This window comes from Eucyclogobius newberryi, unplaced genomic scaffold, assembly GCF_026437365.1.
Source record: "Eucyclogobius newberryi isolate DKJ021-1_F unplaced genomic scaffold, fEucNew1.0.hap1 SCAF_29, whole genome shotgun sequence".
NCBI lineage: Eukaryota > Metazoa > Chordata > Actinopteri > Gobiiformes > Gobiidae > Eucyclogobius > Eucyclogobius newberryi.
In genome coordinates, this window is record NW_027315934.1 from 764,900 (window position 1) to 783,545 (window position 18,646).

Genomic DNA, 18,646 nt, shown 5'->3' on the forward strand with positions numbered 1-18,646 from the left:
GCTGTTTTACAAGCTTGATTTATATGAGCTTTAAATGAGAGCTCCTGGTCAAATAAGACTCCAAGGTTTCTTACAGTAGAACTGGAGGCTACACTTGCTTTATGATAATGTTGCCTAATGGCAGCATATAAAGAGTAAACAGAATTGGACCGAGTACCGAACCCTGTGGCACACCGTAAATTACTTTAGAGCATGGTGAGGAGCTCTGGTTTACATTAACAAATTGGAACCTATCAGATAGATAGGATTTAAACCAGCTGAGGGCTGTTCCTCCGACACCTACATCACATTCTAACCTCTGCAGTAGAATGTTGTGGTCGATGGTGTCAAACGCTGCGCTGAGGTCCAACAGAACCAGGATTGAGACCAGTCCATCGTAAGCGGCTAATAACAAATCATTTGTGACTTTAACTAGTGCAGTTTCAGTATTTATTATATTAAGAATAGGGTCTATAATTCAGGGGAGAATGTCTTTGAGGAGTCTGCTTGGAATGGGGTCTAGGACACAAGTTGAGCTTTTAGAGGACATAATGGCTGAAGTTATCTCTGCTTGATCAACAGCTGTGAACCTTTCTAAGTTTACAGGTGGATTTATATGGGACGTTAGATTTACAGCTTGGGCTAGTTCAGGGCTAATAGCGGGGTAATTTCATCTAATTTATCTCTGATTGTTTTTATTTTATTGTTAAAAAATAGGAGGAAATCATCAGAGCTTAGTGTAGCTGGGATTGAAGGCTCTACTGCACTGTGACAGTTTGTTAGCCTAGCTACAGTGCTGAAAAGGAATTTAGTGTTACTTTTGTTGACTTCTATTAGATTTGAATAATATCTGGTTTGGGCCTTACGCAGAGCCTGCTTATAGGACAGCAGGCAACTTTTCCATGCTTTTAGGGATTCTTCGGTGTGAGAGCGACGAAATAATCCCTCTAACTTTCTAACTCTTTGTTTATGTGAACGCAGTTCTTGGTTGTACCATGGGGAGGCGCTTTGGCCTAATGACCTTCTGTTTTAACGGCGCGACAACGTCAAGAGCAGACTTCAGAGAATTCATGGTCAAGTCGACAAATTGATCACTTAAACTGGGACTAAAGCTGTTCTCAGCAGGATCACATGACATGTCACTGAATATTGGCTCTATTATTTCTTTGAATTTTGAGATAGATTTTTCAGATATTGTCCTTTTCATTATAACTTTATTTTGTGGGACTGGATGATCTTTAAGAATAAACTGAAAGGTAATTAGGAAATGATCTGACAATATAGGGTTTTGAGGGAGGACAATGAGGTCACTAATCTCTGTTCCATACGTTAGGATAAGATCCAGAGTGTTCTTGTGGGTGTGAGTCGGTTTATTTACATTCTGAGTGAAACCAATGCTGTCTAACAAGGCGCTGAAGGCATTACTGAGAGCGTCATCACTCATGTTCACGTGGATATTAAAGTCTCCAGCTATAACTATTTTATCCCAGGCTAACACTAAGTTTGATATAAAGTCAGAAAACTCTGTTAAAAACTCTGAGTAGGGACCAGGAGGTCGGTAGATAACTATGAACAAAACTCCTTTTTGGTTTCTCATATTTGGACATGTGATCGACAGCATAAGGCTTTCAAATGAGTGAAATGCATTGTTAGTTTTAGGGCTCATGAGTAGGCTTGAGTGTGAGATCACTGCCACACCACCACCTCGGCCTGTGCTCCTGGCAGTCTGAAAGTTAACATGGGTGGGTGGGGTGGACTCATTTAGTCTGACGTAGTCGTCTTGTTGAAGCCACGTTTCAGTTAGAGCTAGAAGATCTATGTTATAGTCACTAATTAATTCATTAACTAAGAGCGATTTGGAGGAAATTGCTCGAATGTTTAGCAGTCCATATTTTACGTGTTTATTCATTTGTATATTTGTGTCATTTGTGATTGTTATTTTCCTTAAGTTATTTGGTCTGACGCCTGAAATATTTTTTCTGAGATGTGACTTTTTGGCATTATTTGTACGAGGAACACGAGGGACACACACAGTCTCTATCTGTCTTGAATCTGAACACTTCACATGTAACAGAACAGGCGAGAGTTCAGCGACAGAGGAGCGTCTTAAACTGCTGCTCTGCGCCCGGGGCTCATCCCTAGATGGTCACTTAACACGACTAAGAGTATCGGTCAAATTCCGAACTAATAGGGATGTACCCTCCGAAGTCGGATGGATGCCATCCCTGCGTATGAGCCCAGGCTTTCCCCAAAACGCACTCCAGTTATCAATAAAGACAACGTTGTTTTGAGGGCACCATCTGGATAACCAGTTGTTGAATGCTGAGAGACGGCTGTACAATTCAGCATTGATCCAATTGGGCAGGGGACCAGAAAATATTACAGTGTCTGACATCGACTTCGCTAGGTCACACACCGCGGCTACTTGAACTTTGAGCACCTCTTTAAACCTTGTTGAAAGAATTAGAGGACTGAATGAAAGATAGGTACGCTGTAGCTATTGAACACAATATGAGCTCAACATATGAAGCTTTTATTTCAGTAAGCAAGAGGGGCACAGTAAAGTCATGGAGCTTTAAAGCACCAACAGCATGCTCAAAGTCAATGAGAGTTTGCACGAAACACACAGCTGGTTTCACTGGGGATCGAACCCAGGACCTTCTGCGTGTAAAGCAGATGTGATGACCTCTACACAATAAAACCACAGAGCATGTGCCTGCATCCTACATGGCTGCTCTCCTTTATTTGCCCTGTTGAGTAAATTGGCTGTTTCTTGGAACAAACTTGGAGCAAAGCCTAAACGATACAAAGATAACGTGAAGTCACCTAAAATACAGCTCACAAACAGATTTTTACCACTTTCAGAGATGGAATCAAATGAAAAAAGGAAAGATGACGTGGCCAAAATACAGCGAGGAGGATCTGTGCCAGGAGCCAAGGTCACGCAGATTGTTTTGGTTGGAGACGGCGCGATAAGTCACGTGACGCATGAAAAGATAAACACACATTCTTTTCCAAGCGCCACTGTTTCTGAGATAACGTCACTCCTTCCAAATATTATGGCTAAGCATGGAGGAGCTAAACAGCTGATTGTGCACGTGGGTGCAGTGGACATGCGGCGGGAACAGACTGAAGTTTTGAAAAAAGACTTCTTGAAGTTATTCGACGTGCTTGATGAAATGGAAATCAAAACATTCATAAGTGGGCCTATTCCAAACATCGACAGGAGGATAAACAAGTTTAGCCGGCTTCTTCAGCTGAACACATGGCTGTCCAAAGAGTGTGCCCCGAGAGGACTACACTACATTGAGAACTTCTATCTATTCTGGAAACGAGAGGACCTGTTTAAGAGAAATGGCCCCCACCTATGCAGAGATGGAGTGAGGGTGCTGACAGAGAACCTGCTCCACGCTCTGAGGCATTGGACTGGGCCTGGACAGGGTCCTGAGCAGATAGTTAGAGAAGAGAGGAATGAGAGAAGAATTCCTGCTCCATCAGCCAGAGACCGAGCCAATGTTTCAACATCAAAAGCACCACAACCTCAGCCTCCACCAAAGGATTCATCAGCAGCTGCTCCACCACCAGCAGCAAAGGATTCAGCTCCAGCTGCTCCACATTCACCTCCACCGCCTCCAGAAAAGGAACAATTTTCAAAGGCCTTGGACCCATCTGTGACAAGCCCAACAACATCCCTGTCAACGCCCCTGCCTTCACACCAGCCCTGGGTTCCCCCTGCAACATCTACTCCCACTAAAGATTCATCATTCTCCTTCTCATCTCCACTCTCACCCATGGGCCTTCCCAGCCATTTTGAAAGTCTGATCAAATCAGGCATTAAGATGGCTCCACTCACGCCCAATATAGCAAGGGCTATGTGAAAACTTATCAACTCTTCCCTGCACAAGCCGACTACACCAACAAAAGCCCCACCTCCCATCCCCCTCGCCTCTCACCTGGTCCCAAACTCTCCTTGGCTACAAAAGCCCCACCACCCATCCAACCTCGCCTTTCACCTGGTATCTCCCATAGCTAGGATGCACTGGGTCTCAGCGTTGCCGGGACTTATTGTCACATTAAAAATCAAACCAACCCAGGGCCCTATGTAAAAAGAGCCCCCCCTAGTGCTATTTCTGTAGTCACATCATCACACAGATGGAAAAACAAAATGCGAGTCAGGCCCAATCTGAGAAATGTGATTCATATTCCCTGTGAAAAGATAAAGCCCAGTCCCACTGAAACTAGTCTGAAACTTGCTGTGCTAAATGTCAGATCCTTATGTAACAAATCTCTCTTAATTAATAATTTTATTTCTTCTTATAATCTTGATTTTATGTTTTTAACTGAAACATGGCTTGACAAAAACACAGGAAATGTAGTTCTGATAGAATCTGCTCCACCCAACTTTAAGTTTGAATCTGAAACACGAGAAAACAAAAAGGGGGTGGAGTCTGTGCTGTCTTTAGAGATGAAATAATTACCCGCAGGTTGTCTTTTGGGGTGTTTTCATCATTTGAGTATGTATCCTTTAAAATGGAGCTAAAACGGTCTCCATCCATTCTCTTCATTGTTTTATACAAGCCTCCCCAGCACTGCCAAAGTTTTATTGATGATTTTACTGAGATGCTTTCAGTCGTATGCACAGACTTTGATGGTTCGGTCATTACAGGTGATTTCAATGTGCATGTTGATAATATTTGTGACAGAAACGCTAAAGAGCTTGATGCTGTCCTTGAAACCTTCAGTCTTACTCAGCATGTGAGAGGCCCCACCCACAGCAAAGGACACACTCTAGATCTCATATTTACAAAGGGGGTAAATATTTCAAATGATAATGTGATCAATGTTGCTCTGTCTGATCATTTCTGTGTCTTCTTTGACCTGTCTGTTTCTCCCAAACCACCGGTTGGTCCTGCAGTTGTTCAGAGGAGACACATACGTGATGGCACAGGTGCACTGTTTATGGAAATGATAAACTAAATAAATCATTGAATAATTAAATACATAATTAATAACAAATTCAATTCAAATTAAATAATATTTGTTGATCTTGTGTTCTTGTTTTTCCTTCATTATTTTTTATTTTTTTTCCCTTCTTCTTCTTTCTTCTTCTTTCTTCTTTCTTCTTCGACAGGTCGCTGCCCCTTCCCTCAAAGCCTGCGAAGTACGGAATCAAGCTGTGGGTCGCGTGCGACTCGCTGTCCAGTTACGCCTGGAAGATGCAGGTTTACACCGGGAAATCCGATAAGCGCGCGCCTCCGGAGAAGAACCTGGCCACGCGGGTCATGCTCGATCTCTCCGAGGCACTGGGACTGGGGGTCGGGGGGGGCCGCAACGTCACGTGCGACAACTTCTTCACCTCGTACGAGCTCGCCCGAAGGCTATTCTTCGAGAGGGACGGCCTCACCCTGCTGGGGACGCTGCGCGCCAACAGGAGCGAGATCCCGCGGGAACTGGTCGACACGAAGCGCAGAGCGGTCGCGTCCTCCGTCTTCGCGTTCACGTTGGGCGAGACCGCGCCGGGGACCTCTTCCAAGGCTACGGCGACAAACGGAGTCCCCTCGGTCCTACCTGGCGAAGAAGAGCAAGAACGTGCTGATCCTCACCACGGTGCCGCGCCAACTACGGAGACGGCGATCCTCCGAGCAAACCGGCGGCCGTGTTGCATTACAATCGCACCAAGGGAGGCGTGGACAACCTGGACAAGGTGACGGGTACCTACAGCTGCAGGAGGAAAACCTGCCGCTGGCCCCTCGTCCTGTTCCACAACATGATCGACGTGTCCGCGTACAACGCTTTCGTCCTGTGGCGGGAGCTGAACCCGACGTGGATGGTCGGCAAACGCCACAGACGCAGGCTGTTCATGGAGCAGCTGGGGAGCGCGCTCGTCGCGGGAGGGGGGAGGAGGACCCGCGCCCCGGCGTCATCGGGGACATCTCGGAAGAGGGAAGAAGAGAGGGGAGAGGGGAGAGAGGGGGGGGAGAGGAAGAAGAGAACCCGCGTGCGGCTGTACCCGCGAAGAAGAAGAGGTGCCGAATATGCCCCAGGAGCAAGGACACTAAAACGACGAACGTGTGCCGAGGGTGCCTCGTACACGTGTGTGGCAAGTGCGCCCTCAGCTACTGCCCGCGCTGCGCTCGGACCTAAGTATCTGTCGACCTTACGATCGCTGCCGTTGCCGCCCTTGCCTTGCTATGGTGTAAATTTTTATTTTATTTTAAATAATCATGAAAAAAAAAAAAAATAATAAATATAACAATTGTGTCCTTATGATGAAGAAGTAGAGAGAAAAAGAGAGAGAGAGAGTAAAGCGAGACCCCTCCTCCGTCCACGGGGGGGTCAGCGATACAAAGCCTCCATCTACGGGGGGTCCCTCGTCGATGGGGGGTCTGTGATACACCCCCACCCACCCTTGTCCATGGGCCGTGGGGGGGGTCTCTGATTCTGTGACTCTGGTGGGTCTCGAACTCACAGCCTTTGAATGCCTTTGCAACTTTTGCCTGATTCCCCTTTTTCACAAAAGCAAAACAGTCATCCGAAAACGGTCTACATCAATCATTCCTTACCAAAAAACTGAGAAACAAGGAGTGAAAAGAGTGCATTTACTCTTCAGGGTACTTATTCAGGGATACTTTTCAATCTCTAATTGCAAATAGTAAAACAGCTCTTTCGGGTGATAAGTTTTTCTGTACATGTAAACAACTGATTTGCTTGAAAGGCTATTATGAAAGCACTGCTGGGATTTAAACCCAGGATTTCCTGTTTACTAGACAGGCACTTTTACCATCTAAGCCACAGCGCCTCTTAAATGCTACTTTAACCTGTTTCAGCTAGATATTCAGTGACCAATGTTACTTCATAGATTTTGCGCGTGCAATAGCTCTTCCAATCGTCCCTGGGTGGGCTCGAACCACCAACCTCCCGGTTAAGAGCCGAGCGCACTGGCCAATTGCGCCACAGAGACAAACAGCCCGCTCAATAAAATATTTGCACCTTGACAAGCCGCAATATGTTTTTTTTAAAGCGAGCCAGCAACATTCGAAAGTTCAGCCCCTGTCCAATCAACTGCGTTTAATGGAGAGCGAGGCCATCAATCTTTCTACCTCTGAAATAAATCCCCTGTACCAATGTAGCTATAAAAAAACTGGAAGTCTTTCAATCAATCGACTCTCGCCAATTTATTGCGCACTCAATATACTGCAGTTAATCTGGATATTGAGGAAAAATGGCAAAATAATGTTATTTGACATAATGCCGATGTATTTGCTTACTTTTTCAAGCACACTTGGCAATTGAACCTCGTTCAGCAGTGCCTTTCATCAGATAGTAAAGCGAGCAGATTTTCCATTGTAAAAAAAAAATGTGTTCTCTCACCATTAGCGACTCTGGTGGGACGCGAACACACAACCTTTAATGCCCTTGCAAATTACACCTAGAAGTCCAATGCGCTATCCATTGCGCCACAGCGCCCATACATCCTTCCATGATGCTCATTTCCACAAACGCAAAACACGGTTTTCATCCAAAATGGGTCCACATCAGTCATTCCTTGCCAACAAACTGAGAATCAAAAAGTGAAAAGAGTGCAGTTAATCTGTGTGTGCAGGGATACTTTTCCATCTTATTCCAATTTGTAACAGCAGCGCATTTTCTGTCGTTGTAAATAATTTGCATGCTTGAATGGACAACTGAGTAGTAGTAGGTTTGAGATGGGCCGGTAATTATTTAGCACTGTGGCATCAAGACTGCTCTTCTTTAAGAGAGGCTTAATGACTGCAGTTTTAAGGCTCTTGGGAAAATTCCAGATCCAAGCAACATGTTGACTTTTTGATTGATTGGAGCCAACAGACTACTCATGACCTCCACTGAGCACCCCCTTGAACCCCTGGAGCCCCCGGAGCACCTCCAGAGCCACCCCCCCACTCCTCCAGACTCACCCCGGGGAAGGGCCACTCTGGCTGGGCATGGCCTCCACTGAGCACCCCCTGGAACCCCTGGAGCCCCCGGAGCACCTCCAGAGCCACCCCCCACTCCTCCAGACTCACCCCGGGGAAGGGCCACTCTGGCTGGGCATGGCCTCCACTGAGCACCCCTTGGAGCCCCTGGAGCACCTCCAGAGCCACCCCCCACTCCTCCAGACTCACCCCGGGGAAGGGCCACTCTGGCTGGGCATGGCCTCCACTGAGCACCCCCTGGAACCCCTGGAGCACCTCCAGAGCCACCCCCCACTCCTCCAGACTCACCCCGGGGAAGGGCCACTCTGGCTGGGTATGGCCTCCACTGAGCACCCCCTGGAACCCCTGGAGCCCCCGGAGCACCTCCAGAGCCACCCCCCACTCCTCCAGACTCACCCCGGGGAAGGGCAACTCTGGCTGGGCGTGGCCTCCGCAGCACCCCCTGGAACCCCTGGAGCCCCCGGAGCACCTCCAGAGCCACCCCCCACTCCTCCAGACTCACCCCGGGGAAGGGCCACTCCGGCCGGGCATGGCCTCCGCTGAATACCCCCTGGAACCCATGGAGCACCTCCAGAGCACCCCGCATTCCCCCAAACTCAGTCTGGGGACGGGCCACTCTTCCCCGGGTCGCGGGCTCTGGGACTCCGGGGATGACCACCGGGGACCAGGCTCTCCCTTCGAACCCGGGGACCCACACTTAAGCACCCCCACACGGGCTACACACCCTTGGTTCAGCCCCCTGGAGGTCCGTGCCCTTGGTACTATACCATGGAAGTCCGTGCCCTTGGTACTCTGACTGGAGTACCAAGGGAACGGCCCAGCACTCACCACAGGGGTTCGCGCCGGCTGACAAACTCAGAGACGAGGAAGGGACCGGAGTCCGACCAAATATATCATCTGGCGCTGTGTCCAGCGTGAGGGTGAGCCTTGCAAATTATGCCTAGAAGTCCAATGCGCTATCCATTGCTCCACAGAGCCCATACATCCTTCCATGATGCTCATTTCCACAAACACAAAACACGGTTTTCATCCAAAATGGGTCCACATCAGTCATTCCTTGCCAACAAACTGAGAATCAAAAAGTGAAAAGAGTGCAGTTAATCTGTGTGTGCAGGGATACTTTTCCATCTTATTCCAATTTGTAACAGCAGCGCATTTTCTGTCGTTGTAAATGATTTGCATGCTTGAATGGACAACTGAGTAGTAGTAGGTTTGAGATGGGCCGGTAATTATTTAGCACTGTGGCATCAAGACTGCTCTTCTTTAAGACAGGCTTAATGACTGCAGTTTTAAGGATCTTGGGAAAATTCCAGATCCAAGCAACATGTTGACTTTTTGATTGATTGGAGCCAACAGACTGCTCACCATAGACTTTAAAAATCTAGTAGGCAATGCATAAAGGCAGCATGTAGTGGAACTCAGACTTGTGGTGATCTCTTGGAAAGTTTTGTCAGCCACAAATGCAAAATGGGTTAACTCCAGTTGTCTAGCTGGCTGCGTGCTTGTTATCTGCAAATAATGGTATTTTTAATGTTCTGAACTGAGTCTTGCAAAGAAGACTGCAAACTCATTGCACCTGGAGAAATACAGAAACCATCAAAGTAACATTTACCACACTGTAATTTGAAATATTAACCCGCTTTGTCATTAGCAGGTCCAGAGTGTGCCCTTTCCCCTTGGTGGGGCCACTCAGGTGCTGAGTAAGACCAAAGCTTCTGAGGACAGCGCCAAACTCTTTAGAAGAAGACGAGGTTGAGCGGGACGTGAAGGAAGGAAGGAACAGTCACTCACGTATGGGAAACTCCTACCAAGCAGTGGCCAGCCTATAGCACACTGGGATTCTGTGGTAATTGAACCAAGTTTAGCAGTTCCTTTCATCAGTTAATAACACAAGCAGGCTTTCCTATTTACCAATGTAGATAACAGGGGTTACAACAGTGACTCTGGTGGGTCTCGAACTCACAGCCTTTGAATGCCTTTGCAACTTTTGTCTGATTCCCCTTTTTCACAAAGCAAAACAGTCATCCAAAAACGGTCTACATCAATCAATCAATCCTTACCATCAAACTGAGAAACAAGGAGTGAAAAGAGTGCATTTACTCTGTTTATTCAGGGATACTGTTCAATCTCTAATTAAAAAATGTAAAAGAGCTCTTTCGGGTGATAAGTTTTTCTGTACATGTAAACAACTGATTTGCTTGAAAGGCTATCATGAAGGCACTGCTGGGATTTGAACCCAGGATCTCCTGTTTCCTTGACTGGCACTTTGACCATCTAAGCCACAGCGCCTCTTAAAAGCTGCTCCAACCTGTTTCAGCTACATATTCAGTGACCAATATTACCTCATAGATTTTGCCTGCTATACCTCTTCCAATCGTCCCTGGGTGGGCTCGAACCACCAACCTCCCGGTTAACAGTCGAGCGCGCTGGCCAATTGCGCCACAGAGACAAACAGCCCGCTCAATAAAATATTTGCGAGTCGACAAGCCGCAATATCTTTTTTTTTAAAGAGAGCCAGCAACATTCGAAAGTTCAGCCCCTGTCCAATCAACTGTGTTTAATGGAGAGCGAGGGCATCAATCTTTCTACCTTTGAGCTAAATCCCCTGTACCAATGTAGCTATAAAAAACTGGAAGTCTTTCAATCAATCGTCTCTCGCCAATTTATTGCGCACTCAATATCCTGCAGTTAATCTGGATATTGAGGAAAAATTGCAAGATAATGTTATTTGACATAATGCCGATGTATTTGCTTACTTTTTCAAGCACACTTGGCAATTGAACCTCGTTCAGCAGTGCCTTTCATCAGATAGTAAAGCGAGCAGATTTTCCATTGTAAAAAAACTAGTATGTTCTCTCACCATTAGCGACTCTGGTGGGACTCGAACCCACAACCTTTGAATGCCCTTACAAATTATGCCTAGAAATCCAATGCGCTATCCATTGCGCCACAGAGCCCATACATCCTTCCATGATGCTCATTTCCACAAACGCAAAACACGGTTTTCATCCAAAATGGGTCCACATCAGTCATTCCTTGCCAACAAACTGAGAATCAAAAAGTGAAAAGAGTGCAGTTAATCTGTGTGTGCAGGGATACTTTTCCATCTTATTCCAATTTGTAACAGCAGCGCATTTTCTGTCGTTGTAAATAATTTGCATGCTTGAATGGACAACTGAGTAGTAGTAGGTTTGAGATGGGCCGGTAATTATTTAGCACTGTGGCATCAAGACTGCTCTTCTTTAAGACAGGCTTAATGACTGCAGTTTTAAGGATCTTGGGAAAATTCCAGATCCAAGCAACATGTTGACTTTTTGATTGATTGGAGCCAACAGACTGCTCACCATAGACTTTAAAAATCTAGTAGGCAATGCATAAAGGCAGCATGTAGTGGAACTCAGACTTGTGGTGATCTCTTGGAAAGTTTTGTCAGCCACAAATGCAAAATGGGTTAACTCCAGTTGTCTAGCTGGCTGCGTGCTTGTTATCTGCAAATAATGGTATTTTTAATGTTCTGAACTGAGTCTTGCAAAGAAGACTGCAAACTCATTGCACCTGGAGAAATACAGAAACCATCAAAGTAACATTTACCACACTGTAATCTGAAATATTAACCCGCTTTGTCATTAGCAGGTCCAGAGTGCGCCCTTTCCCCTTGGTGGGGCCACTCAGGTGCTGAGTAAGACCAAAGCTTCTGAGGACAGCGCCAAACTCTTTAGAAGAAGACGAGGTTGAGCGGGACGTGAAGGAAGGAAGGAACAGTCACTCACGTACGGGAAACTCCTACCAAGCAGTGGCCAGCCTATAGCACACTGGGATTCTGTGGTAATTGAACCAAGTTTAGCAGTTCCTTTCATCAGTTAATAACACAAGCAGGCTTTCCTATTTACCAATGTAGATAACAGGGGTTACAACAGTGACTCTGGTGGGTCTCGAACTCACAGCCTTTGAATGCCTTTGCAACTTTTGTCTGATTCCCCTTTTTCACAAAGCAAAACAGTCATCCAAAAACGGTCTACATCAATCAATCAATCAATCAATCCTTACCATCAAACTGAGAAACAAGGAGTGAAAAGAGTGCATTTACTCTGTTTATTCAGGGATACTTTTCAATCTCTAATTAAAAAATGTAAAAGAGCTCTTTCGGGTGATAAGTTTTTCTGTACATGTAAACAACTGATTTGCTTGAAAGGCTATCATGAAGGCACTGCTGGGATTTGAACCCAGGATCTCCTGTTTCCTAGACTGGCACTTTGACCATCTAAGCCACAGCGCCTCTTAAAAGCTGCTCCAACCTGTTTCAGCTACATATTCAGTGACCAATATTACCTCATAGATTTCGCCTGCTATACCTCTTCCAATCGTCCCTGGGTGGGCTCGAACCACCAACCTCCCGGTTAACAGTCGAGCGCGCTGGCCAATTGCGCCACAGAGACAAACAGCCCGCTCAATAAAATATTTGCGAGTCGACAAGCCGCAATATCTTTTTTTTTAAAGAGAGCCAGCAACATTCGAAAGTTCAGCCCCTGTCCAATCAACTGTGTTTAATGGAGAGCGAGGGCATCAATCTTTCTACCTTTGAGCTAAATCCCCTGTACCAATGTAGCTATAAAAAACTGGAAGTCTTTCAATCAATCGTCTCTCGCCAATTTATTGCGCACTCAATATCCTGCAGTTAATCTGGATATTGAGGAAAAATTGCAAGATAATGTTATTTGACATAATGCCGATGTATTTGCATACTTTTTCAAGCACACTTGGCAATTGAACCTCGTTCAGCAGTGCCTTTCATCAGATAGTAAAGCGAGCAGATTTTCCATTGTAAAAAAACTAGTATGTTCTCTCACCATTAGCGACTCTGGTGGGACTCGAACCCACAACCTTTGAATGCCCTTACAAATTATGCCTAGAAATCCAATGCGCTATCCATTGCGCCACAGAGCCCATACATCCTTCCATGATGCTCATTTCCACAAACGCAAAACACGGTTTTCATCCAAAATGGGTCCACATCAGTCATTCCTTGCCAACAAACTGAGAATCAAAAAGTGAAAAGAGTGCAGTTAATCTGTGTGTGCAGGGATACTTTTCCATCTTATTCCAATTTGTAACAGCAGCGCATTTTCTGTCGTTGTAAATAATTTGCATGCTTGAATGGACAACTGAGTAGTAGTAGGTTTGAAATGGGCCGGTAATTATTTAGCACTGTGGCATCAAGACTGCTCTTCTTTAAGAGAGGCTTAATGACTGCAGTTTTAAGGATCTTGGGAAAATTCCAGATCCAAGCAACATGTTGACTTTTTGATTGATTGGAGCCAACAGACTGCTCACCATAGACTTTAAAAATCTAGTAGGCAATGCATAAAGGCAGCATGTAGTGGAACTCAGACTTGTGGTGATCTCTTGGAAAGTTTTGTCAGCCACAAATGCAAAATGGGTTAACTCCAGTTGTCTAGCTGGCTGCGTGCTTGTTATCTGCAAATAATGGTATTTTTAATGTTCTGAACTGAGTCTTGCAAAGAAGACTGCAAACTCATTGCACCTGGAGAAATACAGAAACCATCAAAGTAACATTTACCACACTGTAATCTGAAATATTAACCCGCTTTGTCATTAGCAGGTCCAGAGTGCGCCCTTTCCCCTTGGTGGGGCCACTCAGGTGCTGAGTAAGACCAAAGCTTCTGAGGACAGCGCCAAACTCTTTAGAAGAAGACGAGGTTGAGCGGGACGTGAAGGAAGGAAGGAACAGTCACTCACGTACGGGAAACTCCTACCAAGCAGTGGCCAGCCTATAGCACACTGGGATTCTGTGGTAATTGAACCAAGTTTAGCAGTTCCTTTCATCAGTTAATAACACAAGCAGGCTTTCCTATTTACCAATGTAGATAACAGGGGTTACAACAGTGACTCTGGTGGGTCTCGAACTCACAGCCTTTGAATGCCTTTGCAACTTTTGTCTGATTCCCCTTTTTCACAAAGCAAAACAGTCATCCAAAAACGGTCTACATCAATCAATCAATCAATCAATCCTTACCATCAAACTGAGAAACAAGGAGTGAAAAGAGTGCATTTACTCTGTTTATTCAGGGATACTTTTCAATCTCTAATTAAAAAATGTAAAAGAGCTCTTTCGGGTGATAAGTTTTTCTGTACATGTAAACAACTGATTTGCTTGAAAGGCTATCATGAAGTTACTGCTGGGATTTGAACCCAGGATCTCCTTTTTACTAGACAGGCACTTTGACCATCTAAGCCACAGCGCCTCTTAAATGCTACTCTAACCTGTTTCAGCTAGATATTCAGTGACCAATATTACCTCATAGATTTTGCCTGCTATACGTTTTCCAATCGTCCCTGGGTGGGCTCGAACCACCAACCTCCCGGTTAACAGCCGAGCGCGCTGGCCAATTGCGCCACAGAGACAAACAGCCCGCTCAATAAAATATTTGCGACTCGACAAGCCGCAATATCTTTTTTTTTAAAGCGAGCCAGCAACATTCGAAAGTTCAGCCCCTGTCCAATCAACTGTGTTTAATGGAGAGCGAGGGCATCAATCTTTCTACCTTTGAGCTAAATCCCCTGTACCAATGTAGCTATAAAAAACTGGAAGTCTTTCAATCAATCGACTCTCGCCAATTTATTGCGCACTCAATATCCTGCAGTTAATCTGGATATTGAGGAAAAATTGCAAGATAATGTTATTTGACATAATGCCGATGTATTTGCTTACTTTTTCAAGCACACTTGGCAATTGAACCTCGTTCAGCAGTGCCTTTCATCAGATAGTAAAGCGAGCAGATTTTCCATTGTAAAAAAACTAGTATGTTCTCTCACCATTAGCGACTCTGGTGGGACTCGAACCCACAACCTTTGAATGCCCTTGCAAATTATGCCTAGAAGTCCAATGCGCTATCCATTGCGCCACAGAGCCCATACATCCTGCCCTTGATGCTGATTTCCACAAAAGCAAAACACGGTTTTCATCCAAAATGGGTCCACATCAGTCATTCCTTGCCAACAAACTGAGAATCAAAAAGTGAAAAGAGTGCAGTTAATCTGTGTGTGCAGGGATACTTTTCCATCTTATTCCAATTTGTAACAGCAGCGCATTTTCTGTCGTTGTAAATGATTTGCATGCTTGAATGGACAACTGAGTAGTAGTAGGTTTGAGATGGGCCGGTAATTATTTAGCACTGTGGCATCAAGACTGCTCTTCTTTAAGACAGGCTTAATGACTGCAGTTTTAAGGATCTTGGGAAAATTCCAGATCCAAGCAACATGTTGACTTTTTGATTGATTGGAGCCAACAGACTGCTCACCATAGACTTTAAAAATCTAGTAGGCAATGCATAAAGGCAGCATGTAGTGGAACTCAGACTTGTGGTGATCTCTTGGAAAGTTTTGTCAGCCACAAATGCAAAATGGGTTAACTCCAGTTGTCTAGCTGGCTGCGTGCTTGTTATCTGCAAATAATGGTATTTTTAATGTTCTGAACTGAGTCTTGCAAAGAAGACTGCAAACTCATTGCACCTGGAGAAATACAGAAACCATCAAAGTAACATTTACCACACTGTAATTTGAAATATTAACCCGCTTTGTCATTAGCAGGTCCAGAGTGTGCCCTTTGCCCTTGGTGGGGCCACTCAGGTGCTGAGTAAGACCAAAGCTTCTGAGGACAGCGCCAAACTCTTTAGAAGAAGACGAGGTTGAGCGGGACGTGAAGGAAGGAAGGAACAGTCACTCACGTACGGGAAACTCCTACCAAGCAGTGGCCAGCCTATAGCACACTGGGATTCTGTGGTAATTGAACCAAATTTAGCAGTTCCTTTCATCAGTTAATAACACAAGCAGGCTTTCCTATTTACCAATGTAGATAACAGGGGTTACAACAGTGACTCTGGTGGGTCTCGAACTCACAGCCTTTGAATGCCTTTGCAACTTTTGTCTGATTCCCCTTTTTCACAAAAGCAAAACAGTCATCCAAAAACGGTCTACATCAATCAATCAATCCTTACCATCAAACTGAGAAACAAGGAGTGAAAAGAGTGCATTTACTCTGTTTATTCAGGGATACTTTTCAATCTCTAATTAAAAAATGTAAAAGAGCTCTTTCAGTGATAAGTTTTTTCTGTACATGTAAACAACTGATTTGCTTCAAAGGTTATCATGAAGGCACTGCTGGGATTTGAACCCAAGATCTCCTGTTTACTAGACAGGCACTTTGACCATCTAAGCCACAGCGCCTCTTAAAAGCTACTCCAACCTGTTTCAGCTAGATATTCAGTGACCAATATTACCTCATATATTTTGCCTGCTATACCTCTTCCAATCGTCCCTGGGTGGGCTCGAACCACCAACCTCCCGGTTAACAGCCAAGCGCGCTGGCCAATTGCGCCACAGAGACAAACAGCCCGCTCAATAAAATATTTGCGAGTCGACAAGCCGCAATATCTTTTTTTTTAAAGAGAGCCAGCAACATTCGAAAGTTCAGCCCCTGTCCAATCAACTGTGTTTAATGGAGAGCGAGGGCATCAATCTTTCTACCTTTGAGCTAAATCCCCTGTACCAATGTAGCTATAAAAAAACTGGAAGTCTTTCAATCAATCGACTCTCGCCAATTTATTGCGCACTCAATATCCTGCAGTTAATCTGGATATTGAGGAAAATGTGCAAGATAATGTTATTTGACATAATGCCGATGTATTTGCTTACTTTTTCAAGCACACTTGGCAATTGAACCTCGTTCAGCAGTGCCTTTCATCAGATAGTAAAGCGAGCAGATTTTCCATTGTAAAAAAACTAGTATGTTCTCTCACCATTAGCGACTCTGGTGGGACTCGAACCCACAACCTTTGAATGCCCTTGCAAATTATGCCTAGAAATCCAATGCGCTATCCATTGCGCCACAGAGCCCATACATCCTGCCCTTGATGCTGATTTCCACAAAAGCAAAACACGGTTTTCATCCAAAATGGGTCCACATCAGTCATTCCTTGCCAACAAACTGAGAATCAAAAAGTGAAAAGAGTGCAGTTAATCTGTGTGTGCAGGGATACTTTTCCATCTTATTCCAATTTGTAACAGCAGCGCATTTTCTGTCGTTGTAAATGATTTGCATGCTTGAATGGACAACTGAGTAGTAGTAGGTTTGAGATGGGCCGGTAATTATTTAGCACTGTGGCATCAAGACTGCTCTTCTTTAAGACAGGCTTAATGACTGCAGTTTTAAGGATCTTGGGAAAATTCCAGATCCAAGCAACATGTTGACTTTTTGATTGATTGGAGCCAACAGACTGCTCACCATAGACTTTAAAAATCTAGTAGGCAATGCATAAAGGCAGCATGTAGTGGAACTCAGACTTGTGGTGATCTCTTGGAAAGTTTTGTCAGCCACAAATGCAAAATGGGTTAACTCCAGTTGTCTAGCTGGCTGCGTGCTTGTTATCTGCAAATAATGGTATTTTTAATGTTCTGAACTGAGTCTTGCAAAGAAGACTGCAAACTCATTGCACCTGGAGAAATACAGAAACCATCAAAGTAACATTTACCACACTGTAATTTGAAATATTAACCCGCTTTGTCATTAGCAGGTCCAGAGTGTGCCCTTTGCCCTTGGTGGGGCCACTCAGGTGCTGAGTAAGACCAAAGCTTCTGAGGACAGCGCCAAACTCTTTAGAAGAAGACGAGGTTGAGCGGGACGTGAAGGAAGGAAGGAACAGTCACTCACGTACGGGAAACTCCTACCAAGCAGTGGCCAGCCTATAGCACACTGGGATTCTGTGGTAATTGAACCAAATTTAGCAGTTCCTTTCATCAGTTAATAACACAAGCAGGCTTTCCTATTTACCAATGTAGATAACAGGGGTTACAACAGTGACTCTGGTGGGTCTCGAACTCACAGCCTTTGAATGCCTTTGCAACTTTTGTCTGATTCCCCTTTTTCACAAAAGCAAAACAGTCATCCAAAAACGGTCTACATCAATCAATCAATCCTTACCATCAAACTGAGAAACAAGGAGTGAAAAGAGTGCATTTACTCTGTTTATTCAGGGATACTTTTCAATCTCTAATTAAAAAATGTAAAAGAGCTCTTTCAGTGATAAGTTTTTTCTGTACATGTAAACAACTGATTTGCTTCAAAGGTTATCATGAAGGCACTGCTGGGATTTGAACCCAAGATCTCCTGTTTACTAGACAGGCACTTTGACCATCTAAGCCACAGCGCCTCTTAAAAGCTACTCCAACCTGTTTCAGCTAGATATTCAGTGACCAAGATTACCTCATAGATTTTGCCTGCTATACCTCTTCCAATCGTCCCTGGGTGGACTCGAACCACCAACCTCCCGGTTAACAGCCGAGCACGCTGGCCAATTGCGCCACAGAGACAAACAGCCCGCTCAATAAACTATTTGCGAGTCGACAAGCCGCAATATCTTTTGTTTTAAAGAGAGCCAGCAACATTCGAAAGTTCAGCCCCTGTCCAATCAACTGTGTTTAATGGAGAGCGAGGGCATCAATCTTTCTACCTTTGAGCTAAATCCCCTGTACCAATGTAGCTATAAAAAAACTTGAAGTCTTTCAATCAATCGACTCTCGCCAATTTATTGCGCACTCAATATACTGCAGTTAATCTGGATATTGAGGAAAAATTGCAAGATAATGTTATTTGACATAATGCCGATGTATTTGCTTACTTTTTCAAGCACACTTGGCAA

The 18,646-nt window shown here is 44.8% G+C and overlaps 11 non-coding genes and 1 pseudogene across 11 annotated transcripts; 1 reads left to right on the top strand and 11 right to left on the bottom strand.

Annotated features, from left to right (window-relative positions):
• Positions 1 to 6,123, top strand: part of LOC140373040 (piggyBac transposable element-derived protein 4-like) — a 48,257-nt pseudogene extending 42,134 nt beyond the window's left edge.
• trnav-uac (transfer RNA valine (anticodon UAC)) lies at positions 2,610 to 2,682 on the bottom strand. Its single transcript has one exon. It is a non-coding gene; the product is annotated as a tRNA-Val (tRNA).
• Positions 6,124 to 6,866: 743 nt separating the features above from the next.
• On the bottom strand, positions 6,867 to 6,940 carry trnak-cuu (transfer RNA lysine (anticodon CUU)). Its single transcript has one exon. It is a non-coding gene; the product is annotated as a tRNA-Lys (tRNA).
• Positions 6,941 to 10,146: 3,206 nt separating this feature from the next.
• Positions 10,147 to 10,220, bottom strand: trnap-agg (transfer RNA proline (anticodon AGG)). The gene has a single exon. It is a non-coding gene; the product is annotated as a tRNA-Pro (tRNA).
• A 577-nt stretch (positions 10,221 to 10,797) lies between these two features.
• trnar-ucu (transfer RNA arginine (anticodon UCU)) lies at positions 10,798 to 10,888 on the bottom strand. Its single transcript is given in 2 exon segments — positions 10,798 to 10,833; positions 10,852 to 10,888. It is a non-coding gene; the product is annotated as a tRNA-Arg (tRNA).
• Positions 10,889 to 12,133: 1,245 nt separating this feature from the next.
• Positions 12,134 to 12,207, bottom strand: trnap-agg (transfer RNA proline (anticodon AGG)). The gene has a single exon. It is a non-coding gene; the product is annotated as a tRNA-Pro (tRNA).
• A 577-nt stretch (positions 12,208 to 12,784) lies between these two features.
• On the bottom strand, positions 12,785 to 12,875 carry trnar-ucu (transfer RNA arginine (anticodon UCU)). Its single transcript is given in 2 exon segments — positions 12,785 to 12,820; positions 12,839 to 12,875. It is a non-coding gene; the product is annotated as a tRNA-Arg (tRNA).
• A 1,405-nt stretch (positions 12,876 to 14,280) lies between these two features.
• Positions 14,281 to 14,354, bottom strand: trnan-guu (transfer RNA asparagine (anticodon GUU)). The gene has a single exon. It is a non-coding gene; the product is annotated as a tRNA-Asn (tRNA).
• Positions 14,355 to 14,771: 417 nt separating this feature from the next.
• Positions 14,772 to 14,862, bottom strand: trnar-ucu (transfer RNA arginine (anticodon UCU)). The gene is given in 2 exon segments: positions 14,772 to 14,807; positions 14,826 to 14,862. It is a non-coding gene; the product is annotated as a tRNA-Arg (tRNA).
• Positions 14,863 to 16,101: 1,239 nt separating this feature from the next.
• trnat-agu (transfer RNA threonine (anticodon AGU)) lies at positions 16,102 to 16,175 on the bottom strand. Its single transcript has one exon. It is a non-coding gene; the product is annotated as a tRNA-Thr (tRNA).
• A 578-nt stretch (positions 16,176 to 16,753) lies between these two features.
• Positions 16,754 to 16,844, bottom strand: trnar-ucu (transfer RNA arginine (anticodon UCU)). The gene is given in 2 exon segments: positions 16,754 to 16,789; positions 16,808 to 16,844. It is a non-coding gene; the product is annotated as a tRNA-Arg (tRNA).
• A 1,239-nt stretch (positions 16,845 to 18,083) lies between these two features.
• trnat-agu (transfer RNA threonine (anticodon AGU)) lies at positions 18,084 to 18,157 on the bottom strand. Its single transcript has one exon. It is a non-coding gene; the product is annotated as a tRNA-Thr (tRNA).
• Positions 18,158 to 18,646: the final 489 nt, after the last annotated feature.